Below are 27,728 nucleotides of genomic sequence, written 5' to 3' on the forward strand. Positions count from 1 at the left end.
ATATCACCACGCCCGTAAAAGTCGAAACTATTACAATATAACATTATTTAACCCACACAGTGAACCCCATAAAGAAATTTCAAAACGCCATAATCGCTGTTTTTGGGCCACATTAACTCTAATAAAAGATGTAATTAAAAGTGAACAAAAACTCACATGTACCAAAAATAGTACCAATAAAAACTCGTGACACAAAAATAAGCCCTCGCACCAGTCAAACGAAAGAAAAATAAAAACGTTAGGGCTCTCATAATATTGTGACTCAAAGCACGTAATTTTCTTTGTAAAAATAGTAAAACATTAAAAAAAAATGTATAAATCTGGTATCGCCGTAATCATATTAACCCGCAGAATAAAGTTAAGTTGTAATTTTTTACTGCACGGTGAACGCCGTAATAACGAAAGCCAAAAAAAACTGACGAATCACAGTTTTTCCAACTTTACCACCACAAAGATTCTTTTTCCATCTCCCATTACATTATATAGTGCAATACAATTAAAAATTCTCGTACAAAGAAAAAGCCGTCAATTTACTTGAATTTGAAAGATAATTGTTCTTTGATGGTAGAGAATGACAAACTGCTATGAATCAAGAGATAAAAAGCAAATCTACATCTCATACTATTATTCTGTACAGATTGAGAAGCAACCACTCAGTTTGAGATCTCCCCCTCCACCCTCTCTGTGAAAAAGAAGGAGAACGGTCATCAACAGCAATCAGAACCTACAATGAAGCAGATCTGAGAGCTCACTTCCCGCTCAGGAGAGATCACTACAGCTCTTCCTCGTGGTTGGTGCATTTAGACACTTTAGAGCACATTTCCGCAGTTACACACTATAGAAATGATCCCTGAAAGTACAGTCTTAACCCTTGACTTGCTAGAACGACACTCCGGGGGATAGGACCCTATGTGTAACATTAGAGAGACATCCACACAACCTGAGACATAGAGACTCCTGTAAACATTGAGACCTTGTAAATGGTTAGAGCCGTGACTGCAGTGTTAGACAGCTTTTCCCGGCCGTGTGACGACCGTTCGCAAAACGGGCGTCACACGGCCGCAGTAAAAACAATAGACCCCAAATGGGGTTATTCACACAACCGATTTTTTTGACGGCCCGGTAAATCCAGTGGTCAAAAAACTGGGACATGCCCTATTTTCGGCCATTCTCCTGGCCGTCCGGCTCCCATAGAAGTCTATGGGGCCGGGTAATACACGGCCATCACCGGAATGTGTCCCGAGTGACGGCCATGTATTCCGTCCCTCCTCCTCCTCCTCCTCCTCCTCCTCCTCCTCCCACTAAAGTAATTTTCGTGTTCAAGATAGTACCTTTAAGAAATATGTAACGGCCATAGGGGTCATAAAGTATTAATGTGCCAGGCATAAATGCTGCCTTTTTTACGATTTATGTAATTGCTGATGTATTTCTTTGCAACTGCTTTAAATAAAAAGAGTTTATACAAAAAAACTAAAGAAAATAAAGTTTTTAGTAGTGTTCAAAAAAATAAAAGTAAAAGTTTAAAAAACTTTAATAAATTTTAAAAAAAACAAAATAAATAAACAAAATTGATATCACCACGCCCGTAAAAGTCGAAACTATTACAATATAACATTATTTAACCCACACAGTGAACCCCATAAAGAAATTTCAAAACGCCATAATCGCTGTTTTTGGGCCACATTAACTCTAATAAAAGATGTAATTAAAAGTGAACAAAAACTCACATGTACCAAAAATAGTACCAATAAAAACTCGTGACACAAAAATAAGCCCTCGCACCAGTCAAACGAAAGAAAAATAAAAACGTTAGGGCTCTCATAATATTGTGACTCAAAGCACGTAATTTTCTTTGTAAAAATAGTAAAACATTAAAAAAATTTTTATAAATCTGGTATCGCCGTAATCATATTAACCCGCAGAATAAAGTTAAGTTGTAATTTTTTACTGCACGGTGAACGCCGTAATAACGAAAGCCAAAAAAAACTGACGAATCACAGTTTTTCCAACTTTACCACCACAAAGATTCTTTTTCCATCTCCCATTACATTATATAGTGCAATACAATTAAAAATTCTCGTACAAAGAAAAAGCCGTCAATTTACTTGAATTTGAAAGATAATTGTTCTTTGATGGTAGAGAATGACAAACTGCTATGAATCAAGAGATAAAAAGCAAATCTACATCTCATACTATTATTCTGTACAGATTGAGAAGCAACCACTCAGTTTGAGATCTCCCCCTCCACCCTCTCTGTGAAAAAGAAGGAGAACGGTCATCAACAGCAATCAGAACCTACAATGAAGCAGATCTGAGAGCTCACTTCCCACTCAGGAGAGATCACTACAGCTCTTCCTCGTGGTTGGTGCATTTAGACACTTTAGAGCACATTTCCGCAGTTACACACTATAGAAATGATCCCTGAAAGTACAGTCTTAACCCTTGACTTGCTAGAACGACACTCCGGGGATAGGACCCTATGTGTAACATTAGAGAGACATCCACACAACCTGAGACATAGAGACTCCTGTAAACATTGAGACCTTGTAAATGGTTAGAGCCGTGACTGCAGTGTTAGACAGCTTTTCCCGGCCGTGTGACGACCGTTCGCAAAACGGGCGTCACACGGCCGCAGTAAAAACAATAGACCCCAAATGGGGTTATTCACACAACAGATTTTTTTGACGGCCCGGTAAATCCAGTGGTCAAAAAACTGGGACATGCCCTATTTTCGGCCATTCTCCTGGCCGTCCGGCTCCCATAGAAGTCTATGGGGCCGGGTAATACACGGCCATCACCGGAATGTGTCCCGAGTGACGGCCATGTATTCCGTCCCTCCTCCTCCTCCTCCTCCTCCTCCCACTAAAGTAATTTTCGTGTTCAAGATAGTACCTTTAAGAAATATGTAACGGCCATAGGGGTCATAAAGTATTAATGTGCCAGGCATAAATGCTGCCTTTTTTACGATTTATGTAATTGCTGATGTATTTCTTTGCAACTGCTTTAAATAAAAAGAGTTTATACAAAAAAACTAAAGAAAATAAAGTTTTTAGTAGTGTTCAAAAAAATAAAAGTAAAAGTTTAAAAAACTTTAATAAATTTTAAAAAAAAACAAAATAAATAAACAAAATTGATATCACCACGCCCGTAAAAGTCGAAACTATTACAATATAACATTATTTAACCCACACAGTGAACCCCATAAAGAAATTTCAAAACGCCATAATCGCTGTTTTTGGGCCACATTAACTCTAATAAAAGATGTAATTAAAAGTGAACAAAAACTCACATGTACCAAAAATAGTACCAATAAAAACTCGTGACACAAAAATAAGCCCTCGCACCAGTCAAACGAAAGAAAAATAAAAACGTTAGGGCTCTCATAATATTGTGACTCAAAGCACGTAATTTTCTTTGTAAAAATAGTAAAACATTAAAAAAAAATTGATAAATCTGGTATCGCCGTAATCATATTAACCCGCAGAATAAAGTTAAGTTGTAATTTTTTACTGCACGGTGAGCGCCGTAATAACGAAAGCCAAAAAAAACTGACGAATCACAGTTTTTCCAACTTTACCACCACAAAGATTCTTTTTCCATCTCCCATTACATTATATAGTGCAATACAATTAAAAATTCTCGTACAAAGAAAAAGCCGTCAATTTACTTGAATTTGAAAGATAATTGTTCTTTGATGGTAGAGAATGACAAACTGCTATGAATCAAGAGATAAAAAGCAAATCTACATCTCATACTATTATTCTGTACAGATTGAGAAGCAACCACTCAGTTTGAGATCTCCCCCTCCACCCTCTCTGTGAAAAAGAAGGAGAACGGTCATCAACAGCAATCAGAACCTACAATGAAGCAGATCTGAGAGCTCACTTCCTGCTCAGGAGAGATCACTACAGCTCTTCCTCGTGGTTGGTGCATTTAGACACTTTAGAGCACATTTCCGCAGTTACACACTATAGAAATGATCCCTGAAAGTACAGTCTTCACCCTTGACTTGCTAGAACGACACTCCGGGGGATAGGACCCTATGTGTAACATTAGAGAGATATCCACACAACCTGAGACATAGAGACTCCTGTAAACATTGAGACCTTGTAAATGGTTAGAGCCGTGACTGCAGTGTTAGACAGCTTTTCCCGGCCGTGTGACGACCGTTCGCAAAACGGGCGTCACACGGCCGCAGTAAAAACAATAGACCCCAAATGGGGTTATTCACACAACCGATTTTTTTGACGGCCCGGTAAATCCAGTGGTCAAAAAACTGGGACATGCCCTATTTTCGGCCATTCTCCTGGCCGTCCGGCTCCCATAGAAGTCTATGGGGCCGGGTAATACACGGCCATCACCGGAATGTGTCCCGAGTGACGGCCATGTATTCCGTCCCTCCTCCTCCTCCTCCTCCTCCTCCTCCTCCCACTAAAGTAATTTTCGTGTTCAAGATAGTACCTTTAAGAAATATGTAACGGCCATAGGGGTCATAAAGTATTAATGTGCCAGGCATAAATGCTGCCTTTTTTACGATTTATGTAATTGCTGATGTATTTCTTTGCAAATGCTTTAAATAAAAAGAGTTTATACAAAAAAACTAAAGAAAATAAAGTTTTTAGTAGTGTTCAAAAAAATAAAAGTAAAAGTTTAAAAAACTTTAATAAATTTTAGAAAAACCAAAATAAATAAACAAAATTGATATCACCATGCCCGTAAAAGTCGAAACTATTACAATATAACATTATTTAACCCACACAGTGAACCCCATAAAGAAATTTCAAAACGCCATAATCGCTGTTTTTGGGCCACATTAACTCTAATAAAAGATGTAATTAAAAGTGAACAAAAACTCACATGTACCAAAAATAGTACCAATAAAAACTCGTGACGCAAAAATAAGCCCTCGCACCAGTCAAACGAAAGAAAAATAAAAACGTTAGGGCTCTCATAATATTGTGACTCAAAGCACGTAATTTTCTTTGTAAAAATAGTAAAACATTAAAAAAAAATTGATAAATCTGGTATCGCCGTAATCATATTAACCCGCAGAATAAAGTTAAGTTGTAATTTTTTACTGCACGGTGAACGCCGTAATAACGAAAGCCAAAAAAAACTGACGAATCACAGTTTTTCCAACTTTACCACCACAAAGATTCTTTTTCCATCTCCCATTACATTATATAGTGCAATACAATTAAAAATTCTCGTACAAAGAAAAAGCCGTCAATTTACTTGAATTTGAAAGATAATTCTTCTTTGATGGTAGAGAATGACAAACTGCTATGAATCAAGAGATAAAAAGCAAATCTACATCTCATACTATTATTCTGTACAGATTGAGAAGCAACCACTCAGTTTGAGATCTCCCCCTCCACCCTCTCTGTGAAAAAGAAGGAGAACGGTCATCAACAGCAATCAGAACCTACAATGAAGCAGATCTGAGAGCTCACTTCCCGCTCAGGAGAGATCACTACAGCTCTTCCTCGTGGTTGGTGCATTTAGACACTTTAAAGCACATTTCCGCAGTTACACACTATAGAAATGATCCCTGAAAGTACAGTCTTAACCCTTGACTTGCTAGAACGACACTCCGGGGGATAGGACCCTATGTGTAACATTAGAGAGACATCCACACAACCTGAGACATAGAGACTCCTGTAAACATTGAGACCTTGTAAATGGTTAGAGCCGTGACTGCAGTGTTAGACAGCTTTTCCCGGCCGTGTGACGACCGTTCGCAAAACGGGCGTCACACGGCCGCAGTAAAAACAATAGACCCCAAATGGGGTTATTCACACAACTGATTTTTTTGACGGCCCGGTAAATCCAGTGGTCAAAAAACTGGGACATGCCCTATTTTCGGCCATTCTCCTGGCCGTCCGGCTCCCATAGAAGTCTATGGGGCCGGGTAATACACGGCCATCACCGGAATGTGTCCCGAGTGACGGCCATGTATTCCGTCCCTCCTCCTCCTCCTCCTCCTCCTCCTCCCACTAAAGTAATTTTCGTGTTCAAGATAGTACCTTTAAGAAATATGTAACGGCCATAGGGGTCATAAAGTATTAATGTGCCAGGCATAAATGCTGCCTTTTTTACGATTTATGTAATTGCTGATGTATTTCTTTGCAACTGCTTTAAATAAAAAGAGTTTATACAAAAAAACTAAAGAAAATAAAGTTTTTAGTAGTGTTCAAAAAAATAAAAGTAAAAGTTTAAAAAACTTTAATAAATTTAAAAAAAAACAAAATAAATAAACAAAATTGATATCACCACGCCCGTAAAAGTCGAAACTATTACAATATAACATTATTTAACCCACACAGTGAACCCCATAAAGAAATTTCAAAACGCCATAATCGCTGTTTTTGGGCCACATTAACTCTAATAAAAGATGTAATTAAAAGTGAACAAAAACTCACATGTACCAAAAATAGTACCAATAAAAACTCGTGACACAAAAATAAGCCCTCGCACCAGTCAAACGAAAGAAAAATAAAAACGTTAGGGCTCTCATAATATTGTGACTCAAAGCACGTAATTTTCTTTGTAAAAATAGTAAAACATTAAAAAAAAATTGATAAATCTGGTATCGCCGTAATCATATTAACCCGCAGAATAAAGTTAAGTTGTAATTTTTTACTGCACGGTGAACGCCGTAATAACGAAAGCCAAAAAAAACTGACGAATCACAGTTTTTCCAACTTTACCACCACAAAGATTCTTTTTCCATCTCCCATTACATTATATAGTGCAATACAATTAAAAATTCTCGTACAAAGAAAAAGCCGTCAATTTACTTGAATTTGAAAGATAATTGTTCTTTGATGGTAGAGAATGACAAACTGCTATGAATCAAGAGATAAAAAGCAAATCTACATCTCATACTATTATTCTGTACAGATTGAGAAGCAACCACTCAGTTTGAAATCTCCCTCTCCACCCTCTCTGTGAAAAAGAAGGAGAACGGTCATCAACAGCAATCAGAACCTACAATGAAGCAGATCTGAGAGCTCACTTCCCGCTCAGGAGAGATCACTACAGCTCTTCCTCGTGGTTGGTGCATTTAGACACTTTAGAGCACATTTCCGCAGTTACACACTATAGAAATGATCCCTGAAAGTACAGTCTTAACCCTTGACTTGCTAGAACGACACTCCGGGGGATAGGACCCTATGTGTAACATTAGAGAGACATCCACACAACCTGAGACATAGAGACTCCTGTAAACATTGAGACCTTGTAAATGGTTAGAGCCGTGACTGCAGTGTTAGACAGCTTTTCCCGGCCGTGTGACGACCGTTCGCAAAACGGGCGTCACACGGCCGCAGTAAAAACAATAGACCCCAAATGGGGTTATTCACACAACCGATTTTTTTGACGGCCCGGTAAATCCAGTGGTCAAAAAACTGGGACATGCCCTATTTTCGGCCATTCTCCTGGCCGTCCGGCTCCCATAGAAGTCTATGGGGCCGGGTAATACACGGCCATCACCGGAATGTGTCCCGAGTGACGGCCATGTATTCCGTCCCTCCTCCTCCTCCCACTAAAGTAATTTTCGTGTTCAAGATAGTACCTTTAAGAAATATGTAACGGCCATAGGGGTCATAAAGTATTAATGTGCCAGGCATAAATGCTGCCTTTTTTACGATTTATGTAATTGCTGATGTATTTCTTTGCAACTGCTTTAAATAAAAAGAGTTTATACAAAAAAACTAAAGAAAATAAAGTTTTTAGTAGTGTTCAAAAAAATAAAAGTAAAAGTTTAAAAAACTTTAATAAATTTTAAAAAAACCAAAATAAATAAACAAAATTGATATCACCACGCCCGTAAAAGTCGAAACTATTACAATATAACATTATTTAACCCACACAGTGAACCCCATAAAGAAATTTCAAAACGCCATAATCGCTGTTTTTGGGCCACATTAACTCTAATAAAAGATGTAATTAAAAGTGAACAAAAACTCACATGTACCAAAAATAGTACCAATAAAAACTCGTGACACAAAAATAAGCCCTCGCACCAGTCAAACGAAAGAAAAATAAAAACGTTAGGGCTCTCATAATATTGTGACTCAAAGCACGTAATTTTCTTTGTAAAAATAGTAAAACATTTAAAAAAAATTGATAAATCTGGTATCGCCGTAATCATATTAACCCGCAGAATAAAGTTAAGTTGTAATTTTTTACTGCACGGTGAACGCCGTAATAACGAAAGCCAAAAAAAACTGACGAATCACAGTTTTTCCAACTTTACCACCACAAAGATTCTTTTTCCATCTCCCATTACATTATATAGTGCAATACAATTAAAAATTCTCGTACAAAGAAAAAGCCGTCAATTTACTTGAATTTGAAAGATAATTGTTCTTTGATGGTAGAGAATGACAAACTGCTATGAATCAAGAGATAAAAAGCAAATCTACATCTCATACTATTATTCTGTACAGATTGAGAAGCAACCACTCAGTTTGAGATCTCCCCCTCCACCCTCTCTGTGAAAAAGAAGGAGAACGGTCATCAACAGCAATCAGAACCTACAATGAAGCAGATCTGAGAGCTCACTTCCCGCTCAGGAGAGATCACTACAGCTCTTCCTCGTGGTTGGTGCATTTAGACACTTTAGAGCACATTTCCGCAGTTACACACTATAGAAATGATCCCTGAAAGTACAGTCTTAACCCTTGACTTGCTAGAACGACACTCCGGGGGATAGGACCCTATGTGTAACATTAGAGAGACATCCACACAACCTGAGACATAGAGACTCCTGTAAACATTGAGACCTTGTAAATGGTTAGAGCCGTGACTGCAGTGTTAGACAGCTTTTCCCGGCCGTGTGACGACCGTTCGCAAAACGGGCGTCACACGGCCGCAGTAAAAACAATAGACCCCAAATGGGGTTATTCACACAACCGATTTTTTTGACGGCCCGGTAAATCCAGTGGTCAAAAAACTGGGACATGCCCTATTTTCGGCCATTCTCCTGGCCGTCCGGCTCCCATAGAAGTCTATGGGGCCGGGTAATACACGGCCATCACCGGAATGTGTCCCGAGTGACGGCCATGTATTCCGTCCCTCCTCCTCCTCCTCCTCCTCCTCCTCCTCCCACTAAAGTAATTTTCGTGTTCAAGATAGTACCTTTAAGAAATATGTAACGGCCATAGGGGTCATAAAGTATTAATGTGCCAGGCATAAATGCTGCCTTTTTTACGATTTATGTAATTGCTGATGTATTTCTTTGCAACTGCTTTAAATAAAAAGAGTTTATACAAAAAAACTAAAGAAAATAAAGTTTTTAGTAGTGTTCAAAAAAATAAAAGTAAAAGTTTAAAAAACTTTAATAAATTTTAAAAAAACCAAAATAAATAAACAAAATTGATATCACCACGCCCGTAAAAGTCGAAACTATTACAATATAACATTATTTAACCCACACAGTGAACCCCATAAAGAAATTTCAAAACGCCATAATCGCTGTTTTTGGGCCACATTAACTCTAATAAAAGATGTAATTAAAAGTGAACAAAAACTCACATGTAGCAAAAATAGTACCAATAAAAACTCGTGACACAAAAATAAGCCCTCGCACCAGTCAAACGAAAGAAAAATAAAAACGTTAGGGCTCTCATAATATTGTGACTCAAAGCACGTAATTTTCTTTGTAAAAATAGTAAAACATTAAAAAAAAATTGATAAATCTGGTATCGCCGTAATCATATTAACCCGCAGAATAAAGTTAAGTTGTAATTTTTTACTGCACGGTGAACGCCGTAATAACGAAAGCCAAAAAAAACTGACGAATCACAGTTTTTCCAACTTTACCACCACAAAGATTCTTTTTCCATCTCCCATTACATTATATAGTGCAATACAATTAAAAATTCTCGTACAAAGAAAAAGCCGTCAATTTACTTGAATTTGAAAGATAATTGTTCTTTGATGGTAGAGAATGACAAACTGCTATGAATCAAGAGATAAAAAGCAAATCTACATCTCATACTATTATTCTGTACAGATTGAGAAGCAACCACTCAGTTTGAGATCTCCCCCTCCACCCTCTCTGTGAAAAAGAAGGAGAACGGTCATCAACAGCAATCAGAACCTACAATGAAGCAGATCTGAGAGCTCACTTCCCGCTCAGGAGAGATCACTACAGCTCTTCCTCGTGGTTGGTGCATTTAGACACTTTAGAGAACATTTCCGCAGTTGCACACTATAGAAATGATCCATGAAAGTACAGTCTTAACCCTTGACTTGCTAGAACGACACTCCGGGGGATAGGACCCTATGTGTAACGTTAGAGAGACATCCACACAACCTGAGACATAGAGACTCCTGTAAACATTGAGACCTTGTAAATGGTTAGAGCCGTGACTGCAGTGTTAGACAGCTTTTCCCGGCCGTGTGACGACCGTTCGCAAAACGGGCGTCACACGGCCGCAGTAAAAACAATAGACCCCAAATGGGGTTATTCACACAACCGATTTTTTTGACGGCCCGGTAAATCCAGTGGTCAAAAAACTGGGACATGCCCTATTTTCGGCCATTCTCCTGGCCGTCCGGCTCCCATAGAAGTCTATGGGGCCGGGTAATACACGGCCATCACCGGAATGTGTCCCGAGTGACGGCCATGTATTCCGTCCCTCCTCCTCCTCCTCCTCCTCCTCCTCCTCCTCCCACTAAAGTAATTTTCGTGTTCAAGATAGTACCTTTAAGAAATATGTAACGGCCATAGGGGTCATAAAGTATTAATGTGCCAGGCATAAATGCTGCCTTTTTTTACGATTTATGTAATTGCTGATGTATTTCTTTGCAACTGCTTTAAATAAAAAGAGTTTATACAAAAAAACTAAAGAAAATAAAGTTTTTAGTAGTGTTCAAAAAAATAAAAGTAAAAGTTTAAAAAACTTTAATAAATTTTAAAAAAACCAAAATAAATAAACAAAATTGATATCACCACGCCCGTAAAAGTCGAAACTATTACAATATAACATTATTTAACACACACAGTGAACCCCATAAAGAAATTTCAAAACGCCATAATCGCTGTTTTTGGGCCACATTAACTCTAATAAAAGATGTAATTAAAAGTGAACAAAAACTCACATGTACCAAAAATAGTACCAATAAAAACTCGTGACACAAAAATAAGCCCTCGCACCAGTCAAACGAAAGAAAAATAAAAACGTTAGGGCTCTCATAATATTGTGACTCAAAGCACGTAATTTTCTTTGTAAAAATAGTAAAACATTAAAAAAAAATTGATAAATCTGGTATCGCCGTAATCATATTAACCCGCAGAATAAAGTTAAGTTGTAATTTTTTACTGCACGGTGAACGCCGTAATAACGAAAGCCAAAAAAAACTGACGAATCACAGTTTTTCCAACTTTACCACCACAAAGATTCTTTTTCCATCTCCCATTACATTATATAGTGCAATACAATTAAAAATTCTCGTACAAAGAAAAAGCCGTCAATTTACTTGAATTTGAAAGATAATTGTTCTTTGATGGTAGAGAATGACAAACTGCTATGAATCAAGAGATAAAAAGCAAATCTACATCTCATACTATTATTCTGTACAGATTGAGAAGCAACCACTCAGTTTGAGATCTCCCCCTCCACCCTCTCTGTGAAAAAGAAGGAGAACGGTCATCAACAGCAATCAGAACCTACAATGAAGCAGATCTGAGAGCTCACTTCCCGCTCAGGAGAGATCACTACAGCTCTTCCTCGTGGTTGGTGCATTTAGACACTTTAGAGCACATTTCCGCAGTTACACACTATAGAAATGATCCCTGAAAGTACAGTCTTAACCCTTGACTTGCTAGAACGACACTCCGGGGGATAGGACCCTATGTGTAACATTAGAGAGACATCCACACAACCTGAGACATAGAGACTCCTGTAAACATTGAGACCTTGTAAATGGTTAGAGCCGTGACTGCAGTGTTAGACAGCTTTTCCCGGCCGTGTGACGACCGTTCGCAAAACGGGCGTCACACGGCCGCAGTAAAAACAATAGACCCCAAATGGGGTTATTCACACAACTGATTTTTTTGACGGCCCGGTAAATCCAGTGGTCAAAAAACTGGGACATGCCCTATTTTCGGCCATTCTCCTGGCCGTCCGGCTCCCATAGAAGTCTATGGGGCCGGGTAATACACGGCCATCACCGGAATGTGTCCCGAGTGACGGCCATGTATTCCGTCCCTCCTCCTCCTCCTCCCACTAAAGTAATTTTCGTGTTCAAGATAGTACCTTTAAGAAATATGTAACGGCCATAGGGGTCATAAAGTATTAATGTGCCAGGCATAAATGCTGCCTTTTTTACGATTTATGTAATTGCTGATGTATTTCTTTGCAACTGCTTTAAATAAAAAGAGTTTATACAAAAAAACTAAAGAAAATAAAGTTTTTAGTAGTGTTCAAAAAAATAAAAGTAAAAGTTTAAAAAACTTTAATAAATTTAAAAAAAAACAAAATAAATAAACAAAATTGATATCACCACGCCCGTAAAAGTCGAAACTATTACAATATAACATTATTTAACCCACACAGTGAACCCCATAAAGAAATTTCAAAACGCCATAATCGCTGTTTTTGGGCCACATTAACTCTAATAAAAGATGTAATTAAAAGTGAACAAAAACTCACATGTACCAAAAATAGTACCAATAAAAACTCGTGACACAAAAATAAGCCCTCGCACCAGTCAAACGAAAGAAAAATAAAAACGTTAGGGCTCTCATAATATTGTGACTCAAAGCACGTAATTTTCTTTGTAAAAATAGTAAAACATTAAAAAAAAATTGATAAATCTGGTATCGCCGTAATCATATTAACCCGCAGAATAAAGTTAAGTTGTAATTTTTTACTGCACGGTGAACGCCGTAATAACGAAAGCCAAAAAAAACTGACGAATCACAGTTTTTCCAACTTTACCACCACAAAGATTCTTTTTCCATCTCCCATTACATTATATAGTGCAATACAATTAAAAATTCTCGTACAAAGAAAAAGCCGTCAATTTACTTGAATTTGAAAGATAATTGTTCTTTGATGGTAGAGAATCACAAACTGCTATGAATCAAGAGATAAAAAGCAAATCTACATCTCATACTATTATTCTGTACAGATTGAGAAGCAACCACTCAGTTTGAGATCTCCCCCTCCACCCTCTCTGTGAAAAAGAAGGAGAACGGTCATCAACAGCAATCAGAACCTACAATGAAGCAGATCTGAGAGCTCACTTCCCGCTCAGGAGAGATCACTACAGCTCTTCCTCGTGGTTGGTGTATTTAGACACTTTAGAGCACATTTCCGCAGTTACACACTATAGAAATGATCCCTGAAAGTACAGTCTTAACCCTTGACTTGCTAGAACGACACTCCGGGGGATAGGACCCTATGTGTAACATTAGAGAGACATCCACACAACCTGAGACATAGAGACTCCTGTAAACATTGAGACCTTGTAAATGGTTAGAGCCGTGACTGCAGTGTTAGACAGCTTTTCCCGGCCGTGTGACGACCGTTCGCAAAACGGGCGTCACACGGCCGCAGTAAAAACAATAGACCCCAAATGGGGTTATTCACACAACCGATTTTTTTGACGGCCCGGTAAATCCAGTGGTCAAAAAACTGGGACATGCCCTATTTTCGGCCATTCTCCTGGCCGTCCGGCTCCCATAGAAGTCTATGGGGCCGGGTAATACACGGCCATCACCGGAATGTGTCCCGAGTGACGGCCATGTATTCCGTCCCTCCTCCTCCTCCTCCTCCTCCTCCTCCTCCCACTAAAGTAATTTTCGTGTTCAAGATAGTACCTTTAAGAAATATGTAACGGCCATAGGGGTCATAAAGTATTAATGTGCCAGGCATAAATGCTGCCTTTTTTACGATTTATGTAATTGCTGATGTATTTCTTTGCAACTGCTTTAAATAAAAAGAGTTTATACAAAAAAACTAAAGAAAATAAAGTTTTTAGTAGTGTTCAAAAAAATAAAAGTAAAAGTTTAAAAAACTTTAATAAATTTTAAAAAAACCAAAATAAATAAACAAAATTGATATCACCACGCCCGTAAAAGTCGAAACTATTACAATATAACATTATTTAACCCACACAGTGAACCCCATAAAGAAATTTCAAAACGCCATAATCGCTGTTTTTGGGCCACATTAACTCTAATAAAAGATGTAATTAAAAGTGAACAAAAACTCACATGTAGCAAAAATAGTACCAATAAAAACTCGTGACACAAAAATAAGCCCTCGCACCAGTCAAACGAAAGAAAAATAAAAACGTTAGGGCTCTCATAATATTGTGACTCAAAGCACGTAATTTTCTTTGTAAAAATAGTAAAACATTAAAAAAAAATTGATAAATCTGGTATCGCCGTAATCATATTAACCCGCAGAATAAAGTTAAGTTGTAATTTTTTACTGCACGGTGAACGCCGTAATAACGAAAGCCAAAAAAAACTGACGAATCACAGTTTTTCCAACTTTACCACCACAAAGATTCTTTTTCCATCTCCCATTACATTATATAGTGCAATACAATTAAAAATTCTCGTACAAAGAAAAAGCCGTCAATTTACTTGAATTTGAAAGATAATTGTTCTTTGATGGTAGAGAATGACAAACTGCTATGAATCAAGAGATAAAAAGCAAATCTACATCTCATACTATTATTCTGTACAGATTGAGAAGCAACCACTCAGTTTGAGATCTCCCCCTCCACCCTCTCTGTGAAAAAGAAGGAGAACGGTCATCAACAGCAATCAGAACCTACAATGAAGCAGATCTGAGAGTTCACTTCCTGCTCAGGAGAGATCACTACAGCTCTTCCTCGTGGTTGGTGCATTTAGACACTTTAGAGCACATTTCCGCAGTTACACACTATAGAAATGATCCCTGAAAGTACAGTCTTCACCCTTGACTTGCTAGAACGACACTCCGGGGGATAGGACCCTATGTGTAACATTAGAGAGACATCCACACAACCTGAGACATAGAGACTCCTGTAAACATTGAGACCTTGTAAATGGTTAGAGCCGTGACTGCAGTGTTAGACAGCTTTTCCCGGCCGTGTGACGACCGTTCGCAAAACGGGCGTCACACGGCCGCAGTAAAAACAATAGACCCCAAATGGGGTTATTCACACAACCGATTTTTTTGACGGCCCGGTAAATCCAGTGGTCAAAAAACTGGGACATGCCCTATTTTCGGCCATTCTCCTGGCCGTCCGGCTCCCATAGAAGTCTATGGGGCCGGGTAATACACGGCCATCACCGGAATGTGTCCCGAGTGACGGCCATGTATTCCGTCCCTCCTCCTCCTCCTCCTCCTCCTCCTCCTCCTCCTCCCACTAAAGTAATTTTCGTGTTCAAGATAGTACCTTTAAGAAATATGTAACGGCCATAGGGGTCATAAAGTATTAATGTGCCAGGCATAAATGCTGCCTTTTTTACGATTTATGTAATTGCTGATGTATTTCTTTGCAACTGCTTTAAATAAAAAGAGTTTATACAAAAAAACTAAAGAAAATAAAGTTTTTAGTAGTGTTCAAAAAAATAAAAGTAAAAGTTTAAAAAACTTTAATAAATTTAAAAAAAAACAAAATAAATAAACAAAATTGATATCACCACGCCCGTAAAAGTCGAAACTATTACAATATAACATTATTTAACCCACACAGTGAACCCCATAAAGAAATTTCAAAACGCCATAATCGCTGTTTTTGGGCCACATTAACTCTAATAAAAGATGTAATTAAAAGTGAACAAAAACTCACATGTACCAAAAATAGTACCAATAAAAACTCGTGACACAAAAATAAGCCCTCGCACCAGTCAAACGAAAGAAAAATAAAAACGTTAGGGCTCTCATAATATTGTGACTCAAAGCACGTCATTTTCTTTGTAAAAATAGTAAAACATTAAAAAAAAAATTATAAATCTGGTATCGCCGTAATCATATTAACCCGCAGAATAAAGTTAAGTTGTAATTTTTTACTGCACGGTGAACGCCGTAATAACGAAAGCCAAAAAAAACTGACGAATCACAGTTTTTCCAACTTTACCACCACAAAGATTCTTTTTCCATCTCCCATTACATTATATAGTGCAATACAATTAAAAATTCTCGTACAAAGAAAAAGCCGTCAATTTACTTGAATTTGAAAGATAATTGTTCTTTGATGGTAGAGAATGACAAACTGCTATGAATCAAGAGATAAAAAGCAAATCTACATCTCATACTATTATTCTGTACAGATTGAGAAGCAACCACTCAGTTTGAGATCTCCCCCTCCACCCTCTCTGTGAAAAAGAAGGAGAACGGTCATCAACAGCAATCAGAACCTACAATGAAGCAGATCTGAGAGCTCACTTCCCGCTCAGGAGAGATCACTACAGCTCTTCCTCGTGGTTGGTGCATTTAGACACTTTAGAGAACATTTCCGCAGTTGCACACTATAGAAATGATCCCTGAAAGTACAGTCTTAACCCTTGACTTGCTAGAACGACACTCCGGGGGATAGGACCCTATGTGTAACATTAGAGAGACATCCACACAACCTGAGACATAGAGACTCCTGTAAACATTGAGACCTTGTAAATGGTTAGAGCCGTGACTGCAGTGTTAGACAGCTTTTCCCGGCCGTGTGACGACCGTTCGCAAAACGGGCGTCACACGGCCGCAGTAAAAACAATAGACCCCAAATGGGGTTATTCACACAACCGATTTTTTTGACGGCCCGGTAAATCCAGTGGTCAAAAAACTGGGACATGCCCTATTTTCGGCCATTCTCCTGGCCGTCCGGCTCCCATAGAAGTCTATGGGGCCGGGTAATACACGGCCATCACCGGAATGTGTCCCGAGTGACGGCCATGTATTCCGTCCCTCCTCCTCCTCCTCCTCCTCCTCCCACTAAAGTAATTTTCGTGTTCAAGATAGTACCTTTAAGAAATATGTAACGGCCATAGGGGTCATAAAGTATTAATGTGCCAGGCATAAATGCTGCCTTTTTTACGATTTATGTAATTGCTGATGTATTTCTTTGCAACTGCTTTAAATAAAAAGAGTTTATACAAAAAAACTAAAGAAAATAAAGTTTTTAGTAGTGTTCAAAAAAATAAAAGTAAAAGTTTAAAAAACTTTAATAAATTTAAAAAAACCCAAAATAAATAAACAAAATTGATATCACCACGCCCGTAAAAGTCGAAACTATTACAATATAACATTATTTAACCCACACAGTGAACCCCATAAAGAAATTTCAAAACGCCATAATCGCTGTTTTTGGGCCACATTAACTCTAATAAAAGATGTAATTAAAAGTGAACAAAAACTCACATGTACCAAAAATAGTACCAATAAAAACTCGTGACACAAAAATAAGCCCTCGCACCAGTCAAACGAAAGAAAAATAAAAACGTTAGGGCTCTCATAATATTGTGACTCAAAGCACGTAATTTTCTTTGTAAAAATAGTAAAACATTAAAAAAAAATGTATAAATCTGGTATCGCCGTAATCATATTAACCCGCAGAATAAAGTTAAGTTGTAATTTTTTACTGCACGGTGAACGCCGTAATAACGAAAGCCAAAAAAAACTGACGAATCACAGTTTTTCCAACTTTACCACCACAAAGATTCTTTTTCCATCTCCCATTACATTATATAGTGCAATACAATTAAAAATTCTCGTACAAAGAAAAAGCCGTCAATTTACTTGAATTTGAAAGATAATTGTTCTTTGATGGTAGAGAATGACAAACTGCTATGAATCAAGAGATAAAAAGCAAATCTACATCTCATACTATTATTCTGTACAGATTGAGAAGCAACCACTCAGTTTGAGATCTCCCCCTCCACCCTCTCTGCGAAAAAGAAGGAGAACGGTCATCAACAGCAATCAGAACCTACAATGAAGCAGATCTGAGAGCTCACTTCCCGCTCAGGAGAGATCACTACAGCTCTTCCTCGTGGTTGGTGCATTTAGACACTTTAGAGCACATTTCCGCAGTTACACACTATAGAAATGATCCCTGAAAGTACAGTCTTAACTCTTGACTTGCTAGAACGACACTCCGGGGGATAGGACCCTATGTGTAACATTAGAGAGACATCCACACAACCTGAGACATAGAGACTCCTGTAAACATTGAGACCTTGTAAATGGTTAGAGCCGTGACTGCAGTGTTAGACAGCTTTTCCCGGCCGTGTGACGACCGTTCGCAAAACGGGCGTCACACGGCCGCAGTAAAAACAATAGACCCCAAATGGGGTTATTCACACAACTGATTTTTTTGACGGCCCGGTAAATCCAGTGGTCAAAAAACTGGGACATGCCCTATTTTCGGCCATTCTCCTGGCCGTCCGGCTCCCATAGAAGTCTATGGGGCCGGGTAATACACGGCCATCACCGGAATGTGTCCCGAGTGACGGCCATGTATTCCGTCCCTCCTCCTCCTCCTCCTCCTCCTCCTCCTCCTCCCACTAAAGTAATTTTCGTGTTCAAGATAGTACCTTTAAGAAATATGTAACGGCCATAGGGGTCATAAAGTATTAATGTGCCAGGCATAAATGCTGCCTTTTTTACGATTTATGTAATTGCTGATGTATTTCTTTGCAACTGCTTTAAATAAAAAGAGTTTATACAAAAAAACTAAAGAAAATAAAGTTTTTAGTAGTGTTCAAAAAAATAAAAGTAAAAGTTTAAAAAACTTTAATAAATTTTAAAAAAAACAAAATAAATAAACAAAATTGATATCACCACGCCCGTAAAAGTCGAAACTATTACAATATAACATTATTTAACCCACACAGTGAACCCCATAAAGAAATTTCAAAACGCCATAATCGCTGTTTTTGGGCCACATTAACTCTAATAAAAGATGTAATTAAAAGTGAACAAAAACTCACATGTACCAAAAATAGTACCAATAAAAACTCGTGACACAAAAATAAGCCCTCGCACCAGTCAAACGAAAGAAAAATAAAAACGTTAGGGCTCTCATAATATTGTGACTCAAAGCACGTAATTTTCTTTGTAAAAATAGTAAAACATTAAAAAAAAATTGATAAATCTGGTATCGCCGTAATCATATTAACCCGCAGAATAAAGTTAAGTTGTAATTTTTTACTGCACGGTGAACGCCGTAATAACGAAAGCCAAAAAAAACTGACGAATCACAGTTTTTCCCACTTTACCACCACAAAGATTCTTTTTCCATCTCCCATTACATTATATAGTGCAATACAATTAAAAATTCTCGTACAAAGAAAAAGCCGTCAATTTACTTGAATTTGAAAGATAATTGTTCTTTGACGGTAGAGAATGACAAACTGCTATGAATCAAGAGGTAAAAAGCAAATCTACATCTCATACTATTATTCTGTACAGATTGAGAAGCAACCACTCAGTTTGAGATCTCCCCCTCCACCCTCTCTGTGAAAAAGAAGGAGAACAGTCATCAACAGCAATCAGAACCTACAATGAAGCAGATCTGAGAGCTCACTTCCCGCTCAGGAGAGATCACTACAGCTCTTCCTCGTGGTTGGTGCATTTAGACACTTTAGAGCACATTTCCGCAGTTACACACTATAGAAATGATCCCTGAAAGTACAGTCTTAACCCTTGACTTGCTAGAACGACACTCCGGGGGATAGGACCCTATGTGTAACATTAGAGAGACATCCACACAACCTGAGACATAGAGACTCCTGTAAACATTGAGACCTTGTAAATGGTTAGAGCCGTGACTGCAGTGTTAGACAGCTTTTCCCGGCCGTGTGACGACCGTTCGCAAAACGGGCGTCACACGGCCGCAGTAAAAACAATAGACCCCAAATGGGGTTATTCACACAACCGATTTTTTTGACGGCCCGGTAAATCCAGTGGTCAAAAAACTGGGACATGCCCTATTTTCGGCCATTCTCCTGGCCGTCCGGCTCCCATAGAAGTCTATGGGGCCGGGTAATACACGGCCATCACCGGAATGTGTCCCGAGTGACGGCCATGTATTCCGTCCCTCCTCCTCCTCCTCCTCCTCCTCCTCCTCCCACTAAAGTAATTTTCGTGTTCAAGATAGTACCTTTAAGAAATATGTAACGGCCATAGGGGTCATAAAGTATTAATGTGCCAGGCATAAATGCTGCCTTTTTTACGATTTATGTAATTGCTGATGTATTTCTTTGCAACTGCTTTAAATAAAAAGAGTTTATACAAAAAAACTAAAGAAAATAAAGTTTTTAGTAGTGTTCAAAAAAATAAAAGTAAAAGTTTAAAAAACTTTAATAAATTTTAAAAAAACCAAAATAAATAAACAAAATTGATATCACCACGCCCGTAAAAGTCAAAACTATTACAATATAACATTATTTAACCCACACAGTGAACCCCATAAAGAAATTTCAAAACGCCATAATCGCTGTTTTTGGGCCACATTAACTCTAATAAAAGATGTAATTAAAAGTGAACAAAAACTCACATGTACCAAAAATAGTACCAATAAAAACTCGTGACACAAAAATAAGCCCTCGCACCAGTCAAACGAAAGAAAAATAAAAACGTTAGGGCTCTCATAATATTGTGACTCAAAGCACGTAATTTTCTTTGTAAAAATAGTAAAACATTAAAAAAAAATTGATAAATCTGGTATCGCCGTAATCATATTAACCCGCAGAATAAAGTTAAGTTGTAATTTTTTACTGCACGGTGAACGCCGTAATAACGAAAGCCAAAAAAAACTGACGAATCACAGTTTTTCCAACTTTACCACCACAAAGATTCTTTTTCCATCTCCCATTACATTATATAGTGCAATACAATTAAAAATTCTCGTACAAAGAAAAAGCCGTCAATTTACTTGAATTTGAAAGATAATTGTTCTTTGATGGTAGAGAATGACAAACTGCTATGAATCAAGAGATAAAAAGCAAATCTACATTTCATACTATTATTCTGTACAGATTGAGAAGCAACCACTCAGTTTGAGATCTCCCCCTCCACCCTCTCTGCGAAAAAGAAGGAGAACGGTCATCAACAGCAATCAGAACCTACAATGAAGCAGATCTGAGAGCTCACTTCCCGCTCAGGAGAGATCACTACAGCTCTTCCTCGTGGTTGGTGCATTTAGACACTTTAGAGCACATTTCCGCAGTTACACACTATAGAAATGATCCCTGAAAGTACAGTCTTAACCCTTGACTTGCTAGAACGACACTCCGGGGGATAGGACCCTATGTGTAACATTAGAGAGACATCCACACAACCTGAGACATAGAGACTCCTGTAAACATTGAGACCTTGTAAATGGTTAGAGCCGTGACTGCAGTGTTAGACAGCTTTTCCCGGCCGTGTGACGACCGTTCGCAAAACGGGCGTCACACGGCCGCAGTAAAAACAATAGACCCCAAATGGGGTTATTCACACAACCGATTTTTTTGACGGCCCGGTAAATCCAGTGGTCAAAAAACTGGGACATGCCCTATTTTCGGCCATTCTCCTGGCCGTCCGGCTCCCATAGAAGTCTATGGGGCCGGGTAATACACGGCCATCACCGGAATGTGTCCCGAGTGACGGCCATGTATTCCGTCCCTCCTCCTCCTCCCACTAAAGTAATTTTCGTGTTCAAGATAGTACCTTTAAGAAATATGTAACGGCCATAGGGGTCATAAAGTATTAATGTGCCAGGCATAAATGCTGCCTTTTTTACGATTTATGTAATTGCTGATGTATTTCTTTGCAACTGCTTTAAATAAAAAGAGTTTATACAAAAAAACTAAAGAAAATAAAGTTTTTAGTAGTGTTCAAAAAAATAAAAGTAAAAGTTTAAAAAACTTTAATAAATTTTAAAAAAAACAAAATAAATAAACAAAATTGATATCACCACGCCCGTAAAAGTCGAAACTATTACAATATAACATTATTTAACCCACACAGTGAACCCCATAAAGAAATTTCAAAACGCCATAATCGCTGTTTTTGGGCCACATTAACTCTAATAAAAGATGTAATTAAAAGTGAACAAAAACTCACATGTACCAAAAATAGTACCAATAAAAACTCGTGACACAAAAATAAGCCCTCGCACCAGTCAAACGAAAGAAAAATAAAAACGTTAGGGCTCTCATAATATTGTGACTCAAAGCACGTAATTTTCTTTGTAAAAATAGTAAAACATTAAAAAAAAATTGATAAATCTGGTATCGCCGTAATCATATTAACCCGCAGAATAAAGTTAAGTTGTAATTTTTTACTGCACGGTGAACGCCGTAATAACGAAAGCCAAAAAAAACTGACGAATCACAGTTTTTCCAACTTTACCACCACAAAGATTCTTTTTCCATCTCCCATTACATTATATAGTGCAATACAATTACAAATTCTCGTACAAAGAAAAAGCCGTCAATTTACTTGAATTTGAAAGATAATTGTTCTTTGATGGTAGAGAATGACAAACTGCTATGAATCAAGAGATAAAAAGCAAATCTACATCTCATACTATTATTCTGTACAGATTGAGAAGCAACCACTCAGTTTGAGATCTCCCCCTCCACCCTCTCTGTGAAAAAGAAGGAGAACGGTCATCAACAGCAATCAGAACCTACAATGAAGCAGATCTGAGAGCTCACTTCCCGCTCAGGAGAGATCACTACAGCTCTTCCTCGTGGTTGGTGCATTTAGACACTTTAGAGCACATTTCCGCAGTTACACACTATAGAAATGATCCCTGAAAGTACAGTCTTAACCCTTGACTTGCTAGAACGACACTCCGGGGGATAGGACCCTATGTGTAACATTAGAGAGACATCCACACAACCTGAGACATAGAGACTCCTGTAAACATTGAGACCTTGTAAATGGTTAGAGCCGTGACTGCAGTGTTAGACAGCTTTTCCCGGCCGTGTGACGACCGTTCGCAAAACGGGCGTCACACGGCCGCAGTAAAAACAATAGACCCCAAATGGGGTTATTCACACAACCGATTTTTTTGACGGCCCGGTAAATCCAGTGGTCAAAAAACTGGGACATGCCCTATTTTCGGCCATTCTCCTGGCCGTCCGGCTCCCATAGAAGTCTATGGGGCCGGGTAATACACGGCCATCACCGGAATGTGTCCCGAGTGACGGCCATGTATTCCGTCCCTCCTCCTCCTCCCACTAAAGTAATTTTCGTGTTCAAGATAGTACCTTTAAGAAATATGTAACGGCCATAGGGGTCATAAAGTATTAATGTGCCAGGCATAAATGCTGCCTTTTTTACGATTTATGTAATTGCTGATGTATTTCTTTGCAACTGCTTTAAATAAAAAGAGTTTATACAAAAAAACTAAAGAAAATAAAGTTTTTAGTAGTGTTCAAAAAAATAAAAGTAAAAGTTTAAAAAACTTTAATAAATTTTAAAAAAAACAAAATAAATAAACAAAATTGATATCACCACGCCCGTAAAAGTCGAAACTATTACAATATAACATTATTTAACCCACACAGTGAACCCCATAAAGAAATTTCAAAACGCCATAATCGCTGTTTTTGGGCCACATTAACTCTAATAAAAGATGTAATTAAAAGTGAACAAAAACTCACATGTACCAAAAATAGTACCAATAAAAACTCGTGACACAAAAATAAGCCCTCGCACCAGTCAAACGAAAGAAAAATAAAAACGTTAGGGCTCTCATAATATTGTGACTCAAAGCACGTAATTTTCTTTGTAAAAATAGTAAAACATTAAAAAAAAATTGATAAATCTGGTATCGCCGTAATCATATTAACCCGCAGAATAAAGTTAAGTTGTAATTTTTTACTGCACGGTGAACGCCGTAATAACGAAAGCCAAAAAAAACTGACGAATCACAGTTTTTCCAACTTTACCACCACAAAGATTCTTTTTCCATCTCCCATTACATTATATAGTGCAATACAATTACAAATTCTCGTACAAAGAAAAAGCCGTCAATTTACTTGAATTTGAAAGATAATTGTTCTTTGATGGTAGAGAATGACAAACTGCTATGAATCAAGAGATAAAAAGCAAATCTACATCTCATACTATTATTCTGTACAGATTGAGAAGCAACCACTCAGTTTGAGATCTCCCCCTCCACCCTCTCTGTGAAAAAGAAGGAGAACGGTCATCAACAGCAATCAGAACCTACAATGAAGCAGATCTGAGAGCTCACTTCCCGCTCAGGAGAGATCACTACAGCTCTTCCTCGTGGTTGGTGCATTTAGACACTTTAGAGCACATTTCCGCAGTTACACACTATAGAAATGATCCCTGAAAGTACAGTCTTAACCCTTGACTTGCTAGAACGACACTCCGGGGGATAGGACCCTATGTGTAACATTAGAGAGACATCCACACAACCTGAGACATAGAGACTCCTGTAAACATTGAGACCTTGTAAATGGTTAGAGCCGTGACTGCAGTGTTAGACAGCTTTTCCCGGCCGTGTGACGACCGTTCGCAAAACGGGCGTCACACGGCCGCAGTAAAAACAATAGACCCCAAATGGGGTTATTCACACAACCGATTTTTTTGACGGCCCGGTAAATCCAGCGGTCAAAAAACTGGGACATGCCCTATTTTCGGCCATTCTCCTGGCCGTCCGGCTCCCATAGAAGTCTATGGGGCCGGGTAATACACGGCCATCACCGGAATGTGTCCCGAGTGACGGCCATGTATTCCGTCCCTCCTCCTCCTCCCACTAAAGTAATTTTCGTGTTCAAGATAGTACCTTTAAGAAATATGTAACGGCCATAGGGGTCATAAAGTATTAATGTGCCAGGCATAAATGCTGCCTTTTTTACGATTTATGTAATTGCTGATGTATTTCTTTGCAACTGCTTTAAATAAAAAGAGTTTATACAAAAAAACTAAAGAAAATAAAGTTTTTAGTAGTGTTCAAAAAAATAAAAGTAAAAGTTTAAAAAACTTTAATAAATTAAAAAAAAAACAAAATAAATAAACAAAATTGATATCACCACGCCCGTAAAAGTCGAAACTATTACAATATAACATTATTTAACCCACACAGTGAACCCCATAAAGAAATTTCAAAACGCCATAATCGCTGTTTTTGGGCCACATTAACTCTAATAAAAGATGTAATTAAAAGTGAACAAAAACTCACATGTACCAAAAATAGTACCAATAAAAACTCGTGACACAAAAATAAGCCCTCGCACCAGTCAAACGAAAGAAAAATAAAAACGTTAGGGCTCTCATAATATTGTGACTCAAAGCACGTAATTTTCTTTGTAAAAATAGTAAAACATTAAAAAAAAATGATAAATCTGGTATCGCCGTAATCATATTAACCCGCAGAATAAAGTTAAGTTGTAATTTTTTACTGCACGGTGAACGCCGTAATAACGAAAGCCAAAAAAAACTGACGAATCTTACGATTCTTTTTCCATCTCCCATTACATTATATAGTGCAATACAATTAAAAATTCTCGTACAAAGAAAAAGCCGTCAATTTACTTGAATTTGAAAGATAATTGTTCTTTGATGGTAGAGAATGACAAACTGCTATGAATCAAGAGATAAAAAGCAAATCTACATCTCATACTATTATTCTGTACAGATTGAGAAGCAACCACTCAGTTAAAGATCTCCCCCTCCACCCTCTCTGTGAAAAAGAAGGAGAACGGTCATCAACAGCAATCAGAACCTACAATGAAGCAGATCTGAGAGCTCACTTCCCGCTCAGGAGAGATCACTACAGCTCTTCCTCGTGGTTGGTGCATTTAGACACTTTAGAGCACATTTCCGCAGTTACACACTATAGAAATGATCCCTGAAAGTACAGTCTTAACCCTTGACTTGCTAGAACGACACTCCGGGGGATAGGACCCTATGTGTAACATTAGAGAGACATCCACACAACCTGAGACATAGAGACTCCTGTAAACATTGAGACCTTGTAAATGGTTAGAGCCGTGACTGCAGTGTTAGACAGCATTTCCCGGCCGTGTGACGACCGTTCGCAAAACGGGCGTCACACGGCCGCAGTAAAAACAATAGACCCCAAATGGGGTTATTCACACAACCGATTTTTTTGACGGCCCGGTAAATCCAGTGGTCAAAAAACTGGGACATGCCCTATTTTCGGCCATTCTCCTGGCCGTCCGGCTCCCATAGAAGTCTATGGGGCCGGGTAATACACGGCCATCACCGGAATGTGTCCCGAGTGACGGCCATGTATTCCGTCCCTCCTCCTCCTCCTCCTCCTCCTCCTCCTCCTCCTCCCACTAAAGTAATTTTCGTGTTCAAGATAGTACCTTTAAGAAATATGTAACGGCCATAGGGGTCATAAAATATTAATGTGCCAGGCATAAATGCTGCCTTTTTTACGATTTATGTAATTGCTGATGTATTTCTTTGCAACTGCTTTAAATAAAAAGAGTTTATACAAAAAAACTAAAGAAAATAAAGTTTTTAGTAGTGTTCAAAAAAATAAAAGTAAAAGTTTAAAAAACTTTAATAAATTTAAAAAAAAACAAAATAAATAAACAAAATTGATATCACCACGCCCGTAAAAGTCGAAACTATTACAACATAACATTATTTAACCCACACAGTGAACCCCATAAAGAAATTTCAAAACGCCATAATCGCTGTTTTTGGGCCACATTAACTCTAATAAAAGATGTAATTAAAAGTGAACAAAAACTCACATGTACCAAAAATAGTACCAATAAAAACTCGTGACACAAAAATAAGCCCTCGCACCAGTCAAACGAAAGAAAAATAAAAACGTTAGGGCTCTCATAATATTGTGACTCAAAGCACGTAATTTTCTTTGTAAAAATAGTAAAACATTAAAAAAAAATTGATAAATCTGGTATCGCCGTAATCATATTAACCCGCAGAATAAAGTTAAGTTGTAATTTTTTACTGCACGGTGAACGCCGTAATAACGAAAGCCAAAAAAAACTGACGAATCACAGTTTTTCCAACTTTACCACCACAAAGATTCTTTTTCCATCTCCCATTACATTATATAGTGCAATACAATTAAAAATTCTCGTACAAAGAAAAAGCCGTCAATTTACTTGAATTTGAAAGATAATTGTTCTTTGATGGTAGAGAATGACAAACTGCTATGAATCAAGAGATAAAAAGCAAATCTACATCTCATACTATTATTCTGTACAGATTGAGAAGCAACCACTCAGTTTGAGATCTCCCCCTCCACCCTCTCTGTGAAAAAGAAGGAGAACGGTCATCAACAGCAATCAGAACCTACAATGAAGCAGATCTGAGAGCTCACTTCCCGCTCAGGAGAGATCACTACAGCTCTTCCTCGTGGTTGGTGCATTTAGACACTTTAGAGCACATTTTCGCAGTTACACACTATAGAAATGATCCCTGAAAGTACAGTCTTAACCCTTGACTTGCTAGAACGACACTCCGGGGGATAGGACCCTATGTGTAACATTAGAGAGACATCCACACAACCTGAGACATAGAGACTCCTGTAAACATTGAGACCTTGTAAATGGTTAGAGCCGTGACTGCAGTGTTAGACAGCTTTTCCCGGCCGTGTGACGACCGTTCGCAAAACGGGCGTCACACGGCCGCAGTAAAAACAATAGACCCCAAATGGGGTTATTCACACAACCGATTTTTTTGACGGCCCGGTAAATCCAGTGGTCAAAAAACTGGGACATGCCCTATTTTCGGCCATTCTCCTGG

General features: G+C 38.2%; 1 protein-coding gene and 18 non-coding genes across 24 annotated transcripts in view; all 19 read right to left on the reverse strand.

Moving 5' to 3' along the window:
- The window catches only part of TEX14 (testis expressed 14, intercellular bridge forming factor), a 532,366-nt gene that overhangs the window by 321,619 nt on the left and 183,019 nt on the right, over window positions 1-27,728 (reverse strand). The gene's annotated exons all lie outside the window — the stretch shown is intronic.
- LOC142747641 (small nucleolar RNA U3) lies at window positions 649-866 on the reverse strand. The gene has a single exon (XR_012881912.1). It is a non-coding gene; the product is annotated as a small nucleolar RNA U3 (small nucleolar RNA).
- LOC142747719 (small nucleolar RNA U3) lies at window positions 2,220-2,437 on the reverse strand. Its single transcript, XR_012881979.1, has one exon. It is a non-coding gene; the product is annotated as a small nucleolar RNA U3 (small nucleolar RNA).
- LOC142747732 (small nucleolar RNA U3) lies at window positions 3,782-3,999 on the reverse strand. The gene has a single exon (XR_012881990.1). It is a non-coding gene; the product is annotated as a small nucleolar RNA U3 (small nucleolar RNA).
- On the reverse strand, window positions 5,350-5,567 carry LOC142747667 (small nucleolar RNA U3). Its single transcript, XR_012881935.1, has one exon. It is a non-coding gene; the product is annotated as a small nucleolar RNA U3 (small nucleolar RNA).
- LOC142747757 (small nucleolar RNA U3) lies at window positions 6,915-7,132 on the reverse strand. The gene has a single exon (XR_012882013.1). It is a non-coding gene; the product is annotated as a small nucleolar RNA U3 (small nucleolar RNA).
- On the reverse strand, window positions 8,465-8,682 carry LOC142747642 (small nucleolar RNA U3). The gene has a single exon (XR_012881913.1). It is a non-coding gene; the product is annotated as a small nucleolar RNA U3 (small nucleolar RNA).
- LOC142747745 (small nucleolar RNA U3) lies at window positions 10,033-10,250 on the reverse strand. The gene has a single exon (XR_012882002.1). It is a non-coding gene; the product is annotated as a small nucleolar RNA U3 (small nucleolar RNA).
- LOC142747643 (small nucleolar RNA U3) lies at window positions 11,605-11,822 on the reverse strand. Its single transcript, XR_012881914.1, has one exon. It is a non-coding gene; the product is annotated as a small nucleolar RNA U3 (small nucleolar RNA).
- LOC142747603 (small nucleolar RNA U3) lies at window positions 13,158-13,375 on the reverse strand. The gene has a single exon (XR_012881878.1). It is a non-coding gene; the product is annotated as a small nucleolar RNA U3 (small nucleolar RNA).
- Window positions 14,726-14,943, reverse strand: LOC142747759 (small nucleolar RNA U3). Its single transcript, XR_012882015.1, has one exon. It is a non-coding gene; the product is annotated as a small nucleolar RNA U3 (small nucleolar RNA).
- LOC142747697 (small nucleolar RNA U3) lies at window positions 16,300-16,517 on the reverse strand. Its single transcript, XR_012881961.1, has one exon. It is a non-coding gene; the product is annotated as a small nucleolar RNA U3 (small nucleolar RNA).
- Window positions 17,862-18,079, reverse strand: LOC142747665 (small nucleolar RNA U3). Its single transcript, XR_012881933.1, has one exon. It is a non-coding gene; the product is annotated as a small nucleolar RNA U3 (small nucleolar RNA).
- Window positions 19,433-19,650, reverse strand: LOC142747703 (small nucleolar RNA U3). The gene has a single exon (XR_012881965.1). It is a non-coding gene; the product is annotated as a small nucleolar RNA U3 (small nucleolar RNA).
- Window positions 21,001-21,218, reverse strand: LOC142747666 (small nucleolar RNA U3). Its single transcript, XR_012881934.1, has one exon. It is a non-coding gene; the product is annotated as a small nucleolar RNA U3 (small nucleolar RNA).
- Window positions 22,551-22,768, reverse strand: LOC142747644 (small nucleolar RNA U3). The gene has a single exon (XR_012881915.1). It is a non-coding gene; the product is annotated as a small nucleolar RNA U3 (small nucleolar RNA).
- Window positions 24,101-24,318, reverse strand: LOC142747645 (small nucleolar RNA U3). The gene has a single exon (XR_012881916.1). It is a non-coding gene; the product is annotated as a small nucleolar RNA U3 (small nucleolar RNA).
- Window positions 25,626-25,843, reverse strand: LOC142747710 (small nucleolar RNA U3). The gene has a single exon (XR_012881971.1). It is a non-coding gene; the product is annotated as a small nucleolar RNA U3 (small nucleolar RNA).
- Window positions 27,200-27,417, reverse strand: LOC142747673 (small nucleolar RNA U3). Its single transcript, XR_012881940.1, has one exon. It is a non-coding gene; the product is annotated as a small nucleolar RNA U3 (small nucleolar RNA).

The sequence above is a fragment of the Rhinoderma darwinii genome, chromosome 2 (genome assembly GCF_050947455.1).
Source record: "Rhinoderma darwinii isolate aRhiDar2 chromosome 2, aRhiDar2.hap1, whole genome shotgun sequence".
NCBI classification, from domain to species: domain Eukaryota; kingdom Metazoa; phylum Chordata; class Amphibia; order Anura; family Rhinodermatidae; genus Rhinoderma; species Rhinoderma darwinii.